This window comes from Cheilinus undulatus, linkage group 14, assembly GCF_018320785.1.
Source record: "Cheilinus undulatus linkage group 14, ASM1832078v1, whole genome shotgun sequence".
In the NCBI taxonomy this organism is placed as follows: domain Eukaryota; kingdom Metazoa; phylum Chordata; class Actinopteri; order Labriformes; family Labridae; genus Cheilinus; species Cheilinus undulatus.
The window spans coordinates 32,794,959-32,812,766 of NC_054878.1; the positions used below are offsets into that span (position 1 = coordinate 32,794,959).

Here is a 17,808-nt window from a genome sequence, read left to right on the forward strand (position 1 = left end):
ATTTTTAATGCACTCAAACAGACATCCGCTTTGAAAAATCTTTTCTGAAAAGGAGGGGCTTATGTGATGTAGAATCCTATCATCGGTAGGTTTCTACGTCACAAACTCTATAGGAAGAATGTTAAATGCCTCTAACTGACTTTACCATTCAGAGACCACTCCCATCCTTTTTTGCACCTGCAGTGCCTTGGCTCCGGAACAATAACAATAATAATGCATTGTATTTACAGGCGCCTTTCAAAGCACTCAAGGTCACCTTACAAGAAAAGGTTAAAACAAGACAACTAAATTAGTCTAGAAAATATTCACAAGTTATACGAGTTAGTAGTAAGTTAAAACAACGAATGAAACAGTGTAGGTTGGCTGAAAGAAATCAGTCAAACAGAATATGCCTGTTTGAAAAGATGGGTTTTGAGACAGGATTTAAAAATGGACAGAGAGTTTATATTACAGATTTCTGGGGGGAGGGAGTTCCAAAGTCTGGGAGCAGAGTGACTGAAGGCTCTGGAACCCATTGTGGTCAAGCGGGCGGATGGAAATTATTGTTTTCTGGTCTTTTCTCTGATAAAGCTTTGATAGTGTTGGACACAACACACAGATGAGTGTGTGTGTTAATGTGTGTGCGTTGGTGAGCGAGTGTCTAAGTTACAGTCACAGATACCAGCACTATGAGCGAGTCCGCTTGCATACACAAACTTACAGAGACTGCACAGGTTTCCAGCAGCAGCATTTAATCATTTCAGACCATTATGATGAACTTCTTATGCATTTGCTGATCATATATGGCACAGAGTAGGGCACGCGGAGGAGGGGACGGAGGGTGGAGCGTGATCTGAATGGGTCACAGATCAGCTCTGTTACTTCATTAGCTGTCAAACCAACGATTTCAAAGAGTCCAGGGCATCTTTGGGATCTTTTATAAGTTCCAGTTAGGTATTGTTTTCTGTTAGGAGAGCTGCTGCTCCTGATGTCTGGGCAATATAAATCTCGCGAGATGATTTTCACCTTGACGAGACATTTCCTGATGTTTTGATCTTGCAAGATCTTGTGGCACAAGATCTCGTCACACCCCTAGTTTACAGTCTTTTATTACAGTCTTTTATTACAGCCTAAAAATGTTTTATTTCAAGCACTTGTTTTAGTTTAAAAATCTGCTCTGAAAGTTGCATAGTAAGCCTTCAACACATACCCATTTGTGGGAAATGGAGTATGTTTGATTTTGCTCTATTTTATTTATCACAGGACATTGTGCAGTTAAACTGATCAATTATACATGGCAACTGAAAAAATGGTTGTAACAGATGTAGCTAATCGCTAATTTCCATCCGTAGTCCCACATAGAATTGATACAAGAAATAAGTTACATAAAACTCCCAAATAACAAGGACAGACGTCTGACAAGACAAGATACATAAAATTAATAGATAATAACAGAAAACAATAATTAAAACCTACTGAGTGCATTGTATAAAAAGTAAAAAAAAAAAAAAAAGCTGTCTATAATATTCACAAATATATTTTAAATAGACTGGTTAGAGGTGCTGAGGCCTAACACACTAGATAAATAGGATTATAAATAATCCTCTTCTTTGAGTTATAAGAAGTGCAAGAGCATCATCAAAGTGACAAAGGTGCAGTTTAAGTATTATGAGGATACAAGAAGTAAATAGTTACATTTTTTTTGCCAATGTCATTACGCAGCAGCAGAGAACTCTTGTTGGGGGGAAAGTAGTGATTTCTGCATCAAGAAATGCTAACAGAAAGGCCATGTTTTGCGCTGTTTTAGAGGTATGCCAAGTGCTCAAAGTGTGAAAAAACATTCCTTATTCTAAGCTACCTTTGTGTCCCAAGTACTGAATGGATGGCGTGAAGACAACGCTGACGGTATTCTGACCACCGCTCATCAGTCATCTGAGCTGGTCTGTTTCTTTTGATTATTGATTATTGATTATTATTAGTTGGTTCTGATCTCAGAATCAATTTCCCAGAGTTGCGCCATATTTGTAGTTTACATGTCAAACATGAGGTAGTTGTATGCAGCAAGAGTTCCCTGATGTGTCCTCTGGATCTTCCCTCCAATCATGTGCATCATTGGCAAGTACATTTAAAGAATGTTTGTGATGCAGCCGGGATGTACTCAAATGCAAGGTTAAACAGCAGAAAAATCTTATACATACAACCATTTATACTTTGTTGTGCTATCACAATGATGACTAGAGGGAAATTTAGAATCAATAGAATAAAAATGACGATAGGGTTTAAAGCGAGTGCGCGTGTAAATACACCAGGGAGGTTTTGTGGAAAAAATGTGACATGCTGACATCAAATATAAGAGCTAGTGTACACAGTTGAGTAGTTCTGTATAATATATAGAATAAAAGGCTGCTGATTTCTGTGATTTTTTTCCATCACACATTTAACATTCACTGTTCAGATTGCAGATAACAAGCACTCTTAGCCACCTGGGAATAAAGGCATCTTCAACAGTTACAAGCATTATAGTAGCAGCATTTATTCGAAAAAGTAAGTCACAACAGAAGAAAAACAAAAAATCATAAACCAAAAAAAGAAAAAAAAAAAGAAGACATATTTTCATTCCTGTTTTTCTTAGTTTTATCTGCTTTTGTACTGGGATTACCATTTATAGAAATTTATAAGAAATCCCCAGTGAGGATTTTGTGAAAAAACATCTGCCATTTGACCTGGAGTTTTCAGCCACTGTTGTATTACATTTCTGGATTTATTAGTGACTGTGTCATAGTTGCTGTCCCGCAGCTAACTTTTAAGCAAGGCCTTAGTGCTATGTGACTTTACATAACCACAGTTATTATGGGGTGACTCTTAAGCCCAGTTCAGACCAAAGATTCACGACATGACGGTTTCAGAATGTCACTGGTAAGAGTCGCAGCAGTCTGAGCTGAGCCGTTGCAGCTTGAGTCAAGCGGTCTGATGTAGTCACCAGCAGTTCAACTTGTCAAGTCCCAGACAGCTGGTTTCAAAAAGTTGCAAGTTCTCCTGACCTGCTTCTGCATGAGTTGCCAGTTGTTACGGGTTAGGTTTAGTAAGTAAGTAAGTAAGTACATTTTATTTGTATAGCACCTTTCACAGAGCAAAGTCACAAAGTGCTTCACAACAGAAACAATAAGAACAACAAATCATCATTATCAATAATAACAACAACAACAACAACAAGGCATTAAAATATGAAACATGGTAAGAATATCCAAGTCAGCAAATAAGATATTTAAAAGCCAATCTAAAAAGATGAGTCTTAAGATCCTTTTTGAAAACATCAGCAGAGTCAGCTGACCGTAACTGAAACGAAGAGAGTTTCAAAGAGTTGGTGCCACAACTTGAAAAGCCTGATCACCCTTATATTTTAAGCGAACCCGAGGGACCCCAAGGAGACCCTGGTCAGAAGATCTAAGGGATCTACAAGGGATGCAGGGATGGAGTAGGTCCAAGATACAATCCGGTGCCTGTTCATGCAGGGCTTTATAAACCAAAACAAGAATTTTAAATTGGATTCGGGAAACAATTGGTAACCAATGTAGGGAATATAAAATAGTGGTAATGTGAGTTGTCCTGCTGGATCTGGTTAGCAGTCTTGCTGCAGCATTTTGTGTCAATTGTAACCGATAAAGTGAGGATTTGTTCAAGGTTTAGTTGTACGTAAGCCGGTATAAACAAAGGCTGCAGCCGATGCAGCAATTAACTCCCATGTAGCTACAGTATAGCAGCAGTTCTATCAGAACTGGGCCACATTTCTTTTCTAAAACAAGAGCACACTGAAAGCTGCTCCTGGCGGATATGTTTTTGGACTTTTCCTGACTGCCCTCGGCTTGAGGTACCACTGTAGCTGTGCATGCATACAGCCTTTCATTCCTCACCACTCTGATTGGCCTGTAATGAATGTGACGTACAGAACATTTGTCTAATCACCTTCTGAGAACTTTTTTAAGTCCTGCCCTTCATGGACACTTTCTATGGCAGCTTTCCCAGATGAATGTGAAATCCCATGGATCTATGAAAGAGTCTGTTTGGTGTGTCAGGTTAGCATGAAAGAAAATAATACAGTGACCAAACTTCATAAATTGGGACCTGATGTCCCTCTGTAAGCTTTAGTCATGCTTTGCAGGTCAGCAGTAATAAACATCATCAGTGGCGTTCCTTGGGGAAAAAAGTGTTCACCTTCTTGTCTCCATATCATTTATCCTATCATTGTAACCTTATTCTTGGAGTGACCAGATATTATACGCCTGATCTGAAAAGAGTCACAATGTGTCCTTTATGTGCAATTTTATTTAAACTGCCTCCCTTTTCCATATTTCATTTATCAAAATAAGAACATCCAGTACCATCTGTCCTCAGTGGAAGCCTTACACTTGCATGTTTCGTACCAGTGTGTTTATGGTCTCAGTCTTAATTCTTTTCTACTGAGCAAAGTGTCAAATGCCTTTTACATACCTTTAAAGATGTCATCCTCATTCTTGTTTAAAAAACACTGACTGGCATGTCTGGCCATTTACTGAAATGACAAAAACACTGCATGGATCCATGAATTTAAGGAGACAAAGGAAATCTGACAGGCTGCAGTGCTTCATGCTTGGATGGCAAAAACATTACACAATGAACTGAGATTAAAAAAAAATCTATCTGGAGTGATGATTTGATCAAATATTTTTGCTGCAGTTTTTACCTTTCAGGAAAGGTTGATGTCAAGTTAGTTGTGATTGATTCAGAAAATATTTGTTGACTTTTATTATCAGGTCATAAAATAAATAGGAGGACTATGCTAACCAAATCAAACATAACTAGAGACAAAGTCACCCCATCAGCTTTAATACAATTTCTCACTGTCCGCATGTCCAGATCATATCAAGTTAAATTTCCTCTAAAAGGTTATTTTTTCTTGTGTGTTGCCCAAAGTGAAATAAACATTGCACAGCATGTTTTTAATGCAGATGATAAATCTTCATTCCTCTTGCTTCATGGGAAGCCATGACAGAAGCAGGAGATATTGACGCCTATGTTGTGACAAAAGCAAACCTTGATTGTTAGAATATCTGGACACATTATCTGGTCGTATCACTTACGAATAATCAAGCAGAATATGTTTGAAAAATCTAAGATGTATGTGTCAATAGTCGAACAAAACCTTAATATAGGGGTGGTAAAGTACCAGGATTTTAAACTTTGATGGAATATGAGCAAAATAAAACAATATGAATGTCTTAAAAAATGAAAGAAGATAATTAACGATTAGAAGATGAATGGAAATGTGCCCACAAATGTCAAAAATGTTCCTGAAAATGATGTAAAAACTACTACTGTATCTGCAACCTAACAGTAACTGTGTGTAATGGTTATGTAAAATCTGTAAAGTCTGAGGTAGGGCCAGGCGATTTGGCCTAAATATCATATCATGGTATTTTTCTTGCCTTTGACAGTACAGTATTATTCCATGGTATTATAAAATTGAAAAAAGATGATGCTTTTAAATCCAACTTCAGGTGTTACAAACCCCTTCTCCCCTAAAACAAGCCTTTGATTACGTACTTAATATCTAAGCAAAAGAGCAATGATTTTTTTTTTAAGTCTCTGTTTTCTTCTTTCTAACTGCGCTCCAAGTTTCTCATTTCATCTCTGTCCTTCTAAGGTGTGTTAAGCTGTTAATGACTTGAACACATTTCCTGATGAGGGTGTTCAAAATATAAACATTACAGATAAACAACATCCGCTGACTTCATTGTGAAGAGCTTGACGAGTAGCGTGTTTATCACTGATTTAGCTTAGCTTTGGCTGCCTTACCGGCATCATGGACTTGAAAAAGAAAGTCACAAGTTAAAACACACATTTAATCAGTTGTTTAAGTCTTTATAAGATGAATAGCTACAGTGCTGGGCTCAACACAAACCGAGAGCAGCCAAGGCAGCACACAGCTTGTACTGAAGCCCCAGGCAGGCTGACAGAGACAGCTGACGACTGACTTTGTTGCAGTACAGCCATCAAACTTGGAGAGGAAAGAACACATGTTTTGCCTGTTAACCGTGCTTAGTTACAACAGCAAGAGTGGGTGGCCTTCAATTAGATGCGGATATGTCTCACAAGTGCATCACAGCATAACATAGGCATTTAAACCGGTGATGACTGTGTTGCAAAAATCTGTTTCGCAGAAGAAATTTTACCGGTGACGGTATTTATACCAGTTTACCGCCCACCTAGACTGAGAATTTATTTATTTTTGCCCCCTTTCTAGTCCTTCCGCAGACATACTGCTAACACACTCTATCAGATTAGTGTGCTCCCACTGAACTGGAACCAGACTTTGGGGTCAAATGTACTTGGATCTGGGCCCAGTCCGTAATGTGAGACCACCCTAGGAGAAGTAGCAGGACAAGTGTCTGTGACATGATGAGAAGACTTAACAATGGCTGGCAGGATAAGAAACCCTACAATCCATCCTTAAGGGAGCTATATTAGCCTGAATATTCCTGATTCTTTTGTGTCTTTCTCATTTATTTTTCTATTCAAGTGGACAGCAAACATCTTCAAGCACACAATCACCTCCTCCTTCCTCTCCTTCATGCTTTCCCTGTCACTCTTTTGTCTCCTGAGATTGGCAACTTTTAGAATAAACTGTCATTACTCCATTTAATAATCTCTGTATGAGTCCTTTTCAGAGCCAGCAGAGCATATTCACAGGGATGAATGGAAGTGAAGAGGATGTCTGTGGTTGTTTAGAGGGTGAGGGATTTTCTCTGAATGTCCAGTATTCAGTTCCTCTCACATCTTCCTCCCACTGAATTACATTAAGCCAACTCATTTTTCACAGGAAACTGAAAATACGGCAGTAGCCAGGACCTTTATCTCATGAACTGGGAATGCCATTAATGGCCTGTTTCACTCTCTGGTGTTAATCACATAAAGAGGAAACGTCTCTCTATGTGCTGGAAACCATCTCTCCTGAGGAAAACAACTAAGTGTGTGGTGTATTAAGAACAAGTTAAAATAGTTGGAACCAAATATTACCAATACGTTCATAAGGTCCATTTTCCTTCATCTGTCAGTGATTGCATTGCACCCAGACACTTAAATACATCATTTAATATTCCCAAATCCCAATCCTAAATCTGTGAAATGGGCTCTTCCCCTCATTTTTCATTGGCTGCACTGTCTTCATGTCCCATGTCCTCCACATCTCCTAGATCTTCTGCCTTTTTTGTACTACACAGACTTTTATCACTTTATACTGTGACAGCATTCCTTTCAGAATATTTCAAAGCAAAAGCATGATCAGTTTTTCCAGTGATGAAAGCCCTTGCGCTTTCAAACAGTGCTTTTATTCTGAAGTTGTTTCCAGGGTTGTAATTTCATTACTAAAGTTATTTTGCAAAGAATTTCTTCAGGTCCCCCATCAAATTCTTCAGTCATAAATTGCAAAGGCTGTTTGCACACACTAGTCTAATACTTAAAATCATCTGGCTGGAGTGATTATCATTTAAGAACTCTCTCTGTCTTCCTCCGTGGCTTTTGGAGTGTTTTCTGAACCTCTGTGTTTGTTAAACTTACATTTTTAAATGTTAAAAAGATATTTTCCTATGACTCCCACAATAACTTGAACCATCACTGTAAGGCATGACAACAGCCTGTCAAATAAGTGATTCTTCTTTTATTTATGTGCACTAATTATATTTTAGTTGAGTCTCTTCCACCTTTCCTGTATAGAATCAGTTCTTTTAAAAAGTATAAAACAAATATATTTTAATTTTAATTTTTTTTATTTTTTTTACAAAGCTGTGACTGCCTCTAGAGGCAACAACGATTTTTGGCCTAATCATTTGAAATACACACAGATACAGATGGAGAGGCCAATCGTAACATATCAGTTGTAAATATTGGAAGAGATTTTTATATCCACTGGTACTGAGAACTAAATTTCTAGGCTAATATCTGCTATAGATCATGCATCCCTATAAATCTAGATAAATCTAGCAGAAGATGTCAGATTTCTGAAAGATTTGGGAAATGGCAAATAAAATGTGCCCTTTGTAGCAAATGTTTTCATCAAGCTAAGAAAGACAGCACATTTCCAATCTTGTAGACAAGAGTTAAACTTAACACAACATGTGACCTTTTAACTCATCTTCTCTGTTCACATGCATGCAAAAAGATGGGATCCAATCAGATGTGCATGCTCATGCATCGTACATTTGATCTGGATAAAACTGCTCTGATGTTTACATTATTTTCCTGCTGATCAAATCTAACGGAAGTTTGCCATAAAAGAAAAATTCTTCCTCTAAGGCTTTGTTGTAAACAAATTGTCGTCACTACACACCTTCAGATCTCTCGTTTTTTTTCCATTCCTCCCCACATGAAAATACTGGATTGTTCTACTCACTCATGTTTGTATTGCTTGTATATTATCTTTATTTTTACTTTATTTATTTTTTCCAAGAGTTCTTGGAAACACATCAATTTTGTTTTGCTCCTGCCATGTTTCTATCTGTTCTGGAAATAATGAAAGTAGAAAGACATCACGTCACGTAAGGCAGACAGTAAGACAAAAATTTCTCCGATGGTTTTCATGGATGCTGATCAAAAAGACGATCACCATAAACCACCCCTCTCCATCAGAATTAAATTTTTTGCCGAATGAGCTGGATCAGAGAATTTTCTTTCGAATGAAATGTTTATATGAAGCATTTTATTCACATTATGGTGGTAAACATAACTAATGATTGTCTGATAGATGCCTTATACCACTGGGAACAGAGGTGAATTTTTCTGTAGTTAGCAGGAAGCATTTCATGACTTCTTTTCACCATGCAGTGTTTACATGTGTAATGTAAAGGCTATCATTTTTCTTTTCCCAGAGTTAAGTCGTCGGTTAAGTGCATAGAAAACTGCACCTGAGATACTTGACTAAAAAGAAGCTAATTTAAAATAATTTCCTCACATTTAAAGGGAGCACTTAATGGCTTTATACAGTGTCAAGCAGAACTGTGGCTCAAGTTTAAATGTTTGATCCATAATAGATTGTTAGTTCCACTTTGATGAGGATGTTTGATTTTAAAGAGGAATAAATTAAGAGTATGTGCCTCTTGCAATGACGGCCACCTTCTTGGTTCCTGATAATATTACACAGCTAATATTCCCTTTTTTGCGCTACACAGCTCACAGTCATAATAAAACTTGCTAAGCACCCATGTGTTTAGGAAAAATGTAAAGGGAGCTTCTAATCTGTCTGCAAATTTTTTTTTTTTTTTTTTTTTGTTTTTTTTTTTGGGTTTATCTTAAATCAGTGGTTCTCAGCTGGTGGGTCAGGGCCAAAAAAGGGGTTTTGGAGCCGTTTCTGGTTAGTCAGGAATGTGTCCATGAAAATAAATAATGTGGTAAAAAGTCTTTGATGTACAGAGGCCATAAATGGACATAAATTTAGATACTAGTTTTTTCTGAGTTTTCCCCATGATAAGTAAATTCTGTTTTCTTGTGATTAGAACTTATCTGTCTTATTATCTTAACATAATAAATCGAGTTTTTTCATGATAGTGTGCTACTTTCTTAGGACGTCACAAAAACAACCAAAATGTACATGTAGTCAAGGGAAAGCACAGTTATCTAAAATAAACTCATGTCCTCCCAGGGATTCTGTAATGATGCAATATAATACACATTTTAAACATGCTTTTTTGGTACTGTCCCTTTAGCCCAAATCACAGTGCCATTTGCAGCCATGATATTTACACACCTGTGACATTTCAGCTTTATTATGAACATCATAAGCAAAGGCAAAAGGAGGGACAATAGGATCCCCGCTCTGTGCTGTCCTCTTAAGTAGATACAGAGAGGTTACAGAGGTGAACACACAGCTATGCCTGCGAGGAAGCACAGCCCTCGCAGGCATGCGGTGTGTGTGTGTGTGTGTGTGTGTGTGTGTGTGTATGCCTGACTGTTTGCATATGTCGAACTTCTGCTGTGCCATGCTCTCTTGTGCTCCTGCAATGCTGAAACACATGACGTGGTTACACAGTATCATGTTCTGATGTTAATACGAATAGGAATAAGGGATGCAGGGTTTAGGACTTTTTCCAATATTAAATACGCTTACATTAACAAATTCATTTTACTAAACACCAATATAAATGCAATTCAGACTTAAAAGTTTAGTCCTTAAAACACTCTTTAATTTTAAGGAAAGAGGTTGAACAAAGAAAAAGACTCCAGCTGATGTAGGTCAGGTGGTCGTGCCTAAAACCTCCAAAATATTTGTAGATACAGCCAACATTTATTGATCAAGCCAGTAATGTTTGTGTATTTTGTTATATTTTGGCTTTCCTACAACATAAAAATAGATTCTGCAATTCAATTTTAGAGATAATTGTCGGGGGGTATTTAAAATCTGCCATATTTTCCATAGTATTTTGGAGAAATTTATTTGTACATTTTTTGTGAATGTAATTAAAAATTTGGGGGACTGCTTGACATTTTTCTGAAATTTTTATGGGTTTTTTGTGTGACAATAGATAGAAATCTTGAGGCTTTATCAGAAAGGTTTACTGAAAACATTTAGGGAATTTTTGAGGACATCTAAGGGTGTATTTTTTTAGAGGATTTTTGAATTTTTACAGAAACTTTTGGTGAAGTCTTAAAAATGTGGGGACATTTTTTAGGCTTTTGGGGTCTCTCATTATACTAAGCTGAATTTTTCAGATCTCCAGAACATACAGTTGAATTTTATACCTGGCCTTAACACATTCCCGGGGTCTACCATCACAAAAAGGACTACACCCTACACCTGAATGACTGAGACCATTTCTGACTGACTGAGCAGCTGACAAACTCAAAAACCTATATATTATTTTTAATCTATAATTTTTATGAGTTGTACAGAAAGACAAGCCTTTTGTCCTCATATGCAGACATCATTTTTAGTGAAAACTACTTCCTGTTCAAGGACAGGGATTAGGTTTTAAAATAATCAGGTCCCACTGATCCCAAATAAGAAGGAAAAACTAAAAATGCATGAGAAACAACAGCTCAGGTCTCAGGAGGTTAAGGCAAAGCTACATAATGGTGCTGTCAGAAAAAGGCAGTAAAAAACCCTTTCTTATAGCGTATGTTTTGTTCCATCTGAAGTCCAAATTGCATCATTTTTCAATTGAGGTACAACAGGATGTAAGAACAAGGAGGCAACAATAACAGAAACAGAGCAAACATTATCTCTCCAATTAAATGACATTTGAAGACCAGGCGATTACAGGTAATGATACTGTTTTCATCTTTTTCCTCCTTCAGCTTAAATTAGGTATTCCTATCATAAAAAGAGGTACTCTGGCTCCTGTGTTCTTTCTTCTCTTTCTCGAATGAGCACTGCTTTCTCTTTTGTGACCGAGGAAAAACTCAAATAAAGTTGCATTGCATATGCTGCACAACTGAATATATGTGTACCCTATGTCATGTATGAAGTGCTACCACAAACCTTTCATCCATACTACAGACTCTAAAACAGCTCCATGTGAAATTTTACTGCATCTCATATACAGTTGCAAGAAAAAGTATGTGAACCCTTTGGGATTTCTTGGATTTCTACATAAATTGGTCATCAAATGTGTTCTGATCTTCATCTAAGTCACAACAATAGACAAACACAGTCTGCTTAAACTAATACCGCACAAAAAAAGATATGTTTTCATGTTTTAATTGAACAAAACATGTAAACATTCACAGTGCAGGGTGGAAAAAGTATGTGAACCTTTGGATTTAATAATTGGTTGACCCTCCTCTGGCAGCATTAACCTCAACCAAATGTTTCCTGTAGTTACAGATCAGACTTGTACAACGGTCAGGAGGAATTTTGGACCATTCCTCTTTACAAAAGTGTTTCAGTTCAGCAATATTCTTGGTGTGTCTGGTGTGAATCGCTCTCTTGAGGTCATGCCACAGCATCTCAATCAGTTTGAAGTCAGGACTCTGACTGGGCCACTCCAGAAGGCGTATTTTCTTCTGTTGAAGCCATTCTGTTGTTGATTTACTTCTATGCTTTGGGTATTCTTGTTTAATGTTTTACTTATTGTAGATTTGTCAACACAAATGTTAGCATGTGCCAGAGATTTCTGTAAGTCTTTAGCTGACACTCTAGGATTCTTCTTCACCTCATTGAGCATTCTGCGCTGTGCTCTTGCAGTCATCTTTACAGGACAACCACGCCTAGGGAGAGTAGCAACAGTGCTGAACTTTCTCCGTTTGTAGACGGTCTGTCTTACCGTGGACACGTGAACATCAAGACTTTTAGAGATACTTTTGTAACCCTTTCCAGATTCATGCAAGTCAACAACTCTTGATCGTAGGTCTTCTGAGAGCTCTTTTGTGTGAGGCATAGTTCACATCAGGCAAGGCTTCTTGAGAACAGCAAACTGAAAAGTGATGTGTGTTTTTTATAGGGCAGGGCAGCTTTAACTGACACATCCAATCTCATCACATTGATTGGACTCCAGGTTGGCTGACTCCTGGCTCCAATTAGCTCCTGGAGAAGTCATTAGCCTAAGGGTTCACATACTTTTTCCACCCTACACTGTGACTTTTTTCATGTTTTGTTCAATAAAAACATGAAAACATACCATTTTTGTGCGGTATTAGTTTAAGCAGACTGTGTTTGTCTATTGTTCTGACTTAGATGAAGATCAGAACACATTTGATGACCAATTTATGCAGAAAACCAAGAAATCCCAAAGGGTTCACATACTTTTTCTCGCAACTGTACATGAGGGTACATAGATACGTATATGCACTTATGCTCATGTGTATGCATGTATGTATAGATATGAATGCCTTTATAGACAACCATAGTCCCACTGATGTTACAACCACTGATCTAAAGTGTGCAACTTTTTATTTTTTAAATCACTGGTATCATTATTATTTATTTTGTATGTGTAATATTACCAAGTAGTACAGCCCCACTTTTACATTAATATGATGCATACTTTGTGTGCTTTTCTTAGTTTCTGGTCCTTCGATAAGTGAAGGTGTAATTTTCCTTCCTTTTCACTTTAGTAGAAGTATTGCTGATTACCTTTTCTCCCTATTGTGAGCTGCTGTAATACCCAAATTTCCAACAATGGAAGCTCAGTAAAGTTCCATCTTTTGTGTCAGAATCTAATAGATGAATGAACTTAAGATGTAATAGACAGGATATAAAGACACTTGAATAAAAATAATAATGATAAATATTTTCAAGTGAGATCACATTTACCTCCCTCCATCTGTAGTTCACACCTGAATCAAATACAGCATGGTTTGAAGCGGCTGTCTGCACACCTAAGGTTGTCTGTAATGTGATTATTATAACTGATGTAAAGAGAAAATGGCATCAAGCAACAGGGAGGCCGGGGAGGTTCTCATCTTATGTGATGGTCTGACATTAGTGCTGTTACATAACAGTGACCTCCGGCTGTGCTGTCGCTGACTCTGGTACAGTACCCCCACCACCACCACCACGCAGCACTCCCACCTCCTCTGTAATCATTCTGCTTGCATGGTTTAGGACACGAGCCCAGCTTTGTGGACAAACAAGCTGTTGGCACTTGCCAAGATGTTGATGCCGTCAGCTGAGACGAGAACAAATGGGAACACTGCGCAGAACATAGAGAACCCAGTCAGACCGGGGGCTATGTCTCGTATTGTACAATAGTCACTGATTTGCTGTAGACAATAAAGAAGAGGGATGAGGAGTTAAGTATGATCTCCAGTGTGTGGCAAAGATAGCACTCTTAATGTTGAAAAGCAGAAAGAAGTATTTTGAAATTCTTTTTATTTTTTTAAATTTTACTCAACCAAATCTTAATAAACCACCAGTTTAGTTTTGGGGATCATTCATTTGCATTGACATTAATATCCTTTTGGTACTTTTTATCAATGCAAGTCCTTATCAATAACACTATTAATACTTTTCTCTTGATTGGTGGAAATACACTACATTTTTATGAAGTGCTATAAGCTGAGTTAGATAGTCATGATCTCATTTGTTATATTGTTTCTTTTTCTTCACAACTGCATTTATACCTTGTTAACTCCGCTAATTAACTTTTATTCTGCCAACTTCAACACTGATTTTAACACTGGATCAATCTTTTTAAATACCGGGACCTACTACCAAATTTGGAAGCACTTTTTTATGGCCAATCTGAGCAGATGAGAGGGCAAGTATCCTACAGCAGCTCATGGCTAGTGTTAAGAGTGCATTCCCAGTAGTGTGCTGATTTTTCTTTTTCAAGTTGATGGTAGAGTATTTAGATTTAATCTGGTTTAATAGTGAAGAAGTACTTTGAGCTCATGGCCCCCACGCCCCAAGAACTGATGCATGTTTTTGAACCTGAGATATGATAAAACAAAGTTACATCGCAGAACCACTAAGACAAGATATCCATAGGCTAAATTGTGGCTGATTGTCAGGTATTGAAGAATTCAGAACCTTTTTTTAACATGTGATTTACAGTGTAAAACAATCATAGCTTAGGAAAGTTTGGGCACCAAATCTGCATGGTAAGTTGAGTAACAGTGTGCCCCCAAAGTACATGACATGAGCAAGCTTACAGTAGGCAATAAGGCCCACTGAATTCAGTTGTTTTCTATTAGAGTGTCCTAATGTCATTTGAGTGGAGCAGTGCGATGTGATGCACCTCCTCTGCCCTCACACCCCGACTTTGTCCCACAGTAGAGCTGGGCAATATGGCTTAAAATCTATATCACTTTTTTTGCCCTTCACAGAAACTGTATTACAGGATGGTATTAAAAAATTATAAAGGATAACTCATTTAAATGCATGTTCAAGTGCTGCTAGTCCCTCCTCCCCCTAAAACAAGCCTGTATTGGCATATTCAACTTAAAAAAACAAACTTTTTTTTTAAACAGAAAAATTTTCTTCTGAGTCTCTGTACCTTTAGTTATTTATCTGTACCTGTAGTTTTAAGCTTTATTTCTCTCCTGCTGAGGTTTTTTTAAGCTTTTACTGACAACATTTCCTGATGTGGATGTACACAATAACAACACTCAGGCAAAACTGCGACAATTCCCATCAATCAGAAAGCTCAAAACAGGAAGTCAAAAGCTCCAAGTGACCGGTACTTTCAAAATACAACACAATGCACAGACTCCTGATTATATCAACAACATGTGTTGTATCGTTGCAATGCTGCACAACTGAGGTGTAAACATAAAAGGGTAATTTCTTCAACATCATGTTACCTTATTGATTGACAATCTCCATGTCATATCATAAAACAATAAAATAACTTGTTGAACCCCATTTCAAGGTAAACAGAGTTCATAACTGGGTTACATACTGGCTGAGTCTGCCAGACTGGCCTCAATTAAATCTTTCCAAAAACCACAAAATCCACATCATAAAACCAGCCACTGTTTAGTCTTCTTCAGGCTTTTTTATACTCCTTTTAGCAAGAAACTAAAGCAGTGATATGCCCTTTTGACATAAAAAGTCTTATTTGATCTTGTCAGGGTAGCTGAGCTCCATTGGTAAACTCAGGGACTTTCTGTTTATAAAAAGTGAGGCAGTCCTGGAAAGCCTTGACAAAACAAAAATTAAAGCAGCGACAATTTGCCCAAATTTCTTAAAAGACTACAAATGTTTACACACCAGGGAACAGCCAATTAAACTGTTCCAGGAGTGTGTGCTGCTGCTTTCTCTTTTGTCTTCATACTTAACTTTTCTTCCTGTCTGTAAATGTGCTACTGCTGCTCTCTTTGCCAATTAAGCCCTACTTTGTCTCAGCATAGATAACCTTTGAAAGAATATGTATACATAGAGGAAAAAGTCAATCTAAAGTCAGTTGTGTGGAGCCCCATGTGAGACATTAGCTGATTAAAGTATCTGGTGTTGTATGGTCAGAAAATCTGTGTGAAGTCAGAACTCATACGTTACTAATGAGGAGGTTTTCCAGGTTGATTTGATTGAGCAGCACTGTAGAGGAACAATCAAATGAAATTCACAGTCATCCAACATCAAAAAACATGTACTACAGTGTTCACAAGAGTCAAAGATGACGCTTTCAGTCACCTTAACCAAACCAATCCAAACACCTGAAGTCATTCATGAGGCTGTTAAGGAGGATTTCAGGTGGTTAACTATCTTGGCATAATCACATTTCTTTCGGTTTAGCTTAAAGATAGTCTGCATGAGTCACCACTGATGTCAAACATCTTGTTGCCTACCTTTACTGCTAACTACTATGTCCATCTTTTATTTACATCCAGTCTCAGGCCCACCTCAGAACAACAATTCAGAAAACCAATGGTGTAGTGGTGCCTGCAGAAATGGGCACACTCTCGATCTGTGCCCCCCATTTTAATCCAGAAAAGGATAATGTATTGACTGTGCATATATAAACTAGAGAAGTACTCAGAGACCGTAGACCTCCGCCATTAGCCCTATCTCCCAATAGTGAAGAATCCTTTAAAAACATTGCTGGATCCAGACGGTGATCCGGATCACTCCCAAAATCTAATTTGCTGATTACTCCCTCCCCGGTGGGGTGGAGACAGGGTGAGGCAAAGCACTGGCTTTGCTACGTGTGGACTGTCATGGCGGAAGCACTCATGGTCTCACCGGATGACTGAAAGTCATGGCAGAGGGAGAATATTCCTCTATTCCTCCCAGCATTGTGAGTATTCTCACTACAATTCACTGTCGTTCTCTGTTACACTCCGACTCGTCTCGACCTGGCATGCGTCTTTCAAACTCTATAAACTCCAAAACTTTGGATAGAAACACACCAAAAACAGCGCAGACCTCTGCCATTAGCCCTATCTCCCAATAGTAAAGAATCCTTTAAAAAATTCCTGGATCCAGACGATGATGCAGATCAGTCCCAAAATCTAGTCAGTTCTTTCTTATGCCATTTCTGACATTTCCTGAAAATTTCATGAAAATCTGTCCATGACTTTTTGAGTTATGTTGCTAACAAACTAACAATCAAACAAACAAACCTACCCAATCACATAACCTCCTTGGCGGAGGTAACTAGCCAATTAGAGGCAGCGAAAGGTGGGTCACGACTTTGCCATGTGGAAAACCCTCCCCCCCCCAGCAAACTACTGCATGATGATCATCAGAGGGTATTTAGATTTTAGAAAGGGAATACTGTATTAGGGCTGAATGGAGTATCGCTTGACAACCATAACAGCGATAGGTGCATGTGCAACAGTCGCACAGCAGGATGTGCAATAATAGTCACATGACCCAGAGCACGTCATGCTGCTACTTCTGTGTTGATTGAGAACCAAAACTCCAAGTTTTCTTATTTTTATGCCTAATCTACATTAAAGTCTGTCTGAAATCCCTATCAGCAGTCGGAGCACTGTTCATGCAGAGTCTGTGTGTAAAACATTCATGCCACAAGTGATGCTGCTACAATCACAGATATACCAGCATGACACTCGAGGCAGATGTTCAGTTACATAAGGCGAACAACTGAGTGTATTCCTGCTATCAGCAGCACCTAGTCCCAGTGTTGATTTTAAGTTTTGTATTTTTATTTAGTTTTACCTTTTGTTTTCAATTTCAGTTTAGTTTAAATTAGTTTTTACTAGTTTCATTCAGTTTCTATTTTGCAAAAAGGCTTTGTTATAGTTTTGTTTTTATTAGCTTTAATGTTAACTTTAGTTTTTTTCTTTTTCTTTTGGGAATTTGGGATACCTGACAGGGGTAAGACCAGAAAGCGCTCTTCAATTTTCATCACATTTATTCAATTTTGATGTCTGTATACAACTCAAGACCTAAAATTACCA

The 17,808-nt window shown here is 37.9% G+C and overlaps 1 long non-coding RNA gene across 1 annotated transcript in view; it reads right to left on the reverse strand.

The window, feature by feature from the left end:
- The window catches only part of LOC121521731, a 42,789-nt gene that overhangs the window by 11,712 nt on the left and 13,269 nt on the right, over positions 1-17,808 (reverse strand). The gene's annotated exons all lie outside the window — the stretch shown is intronic.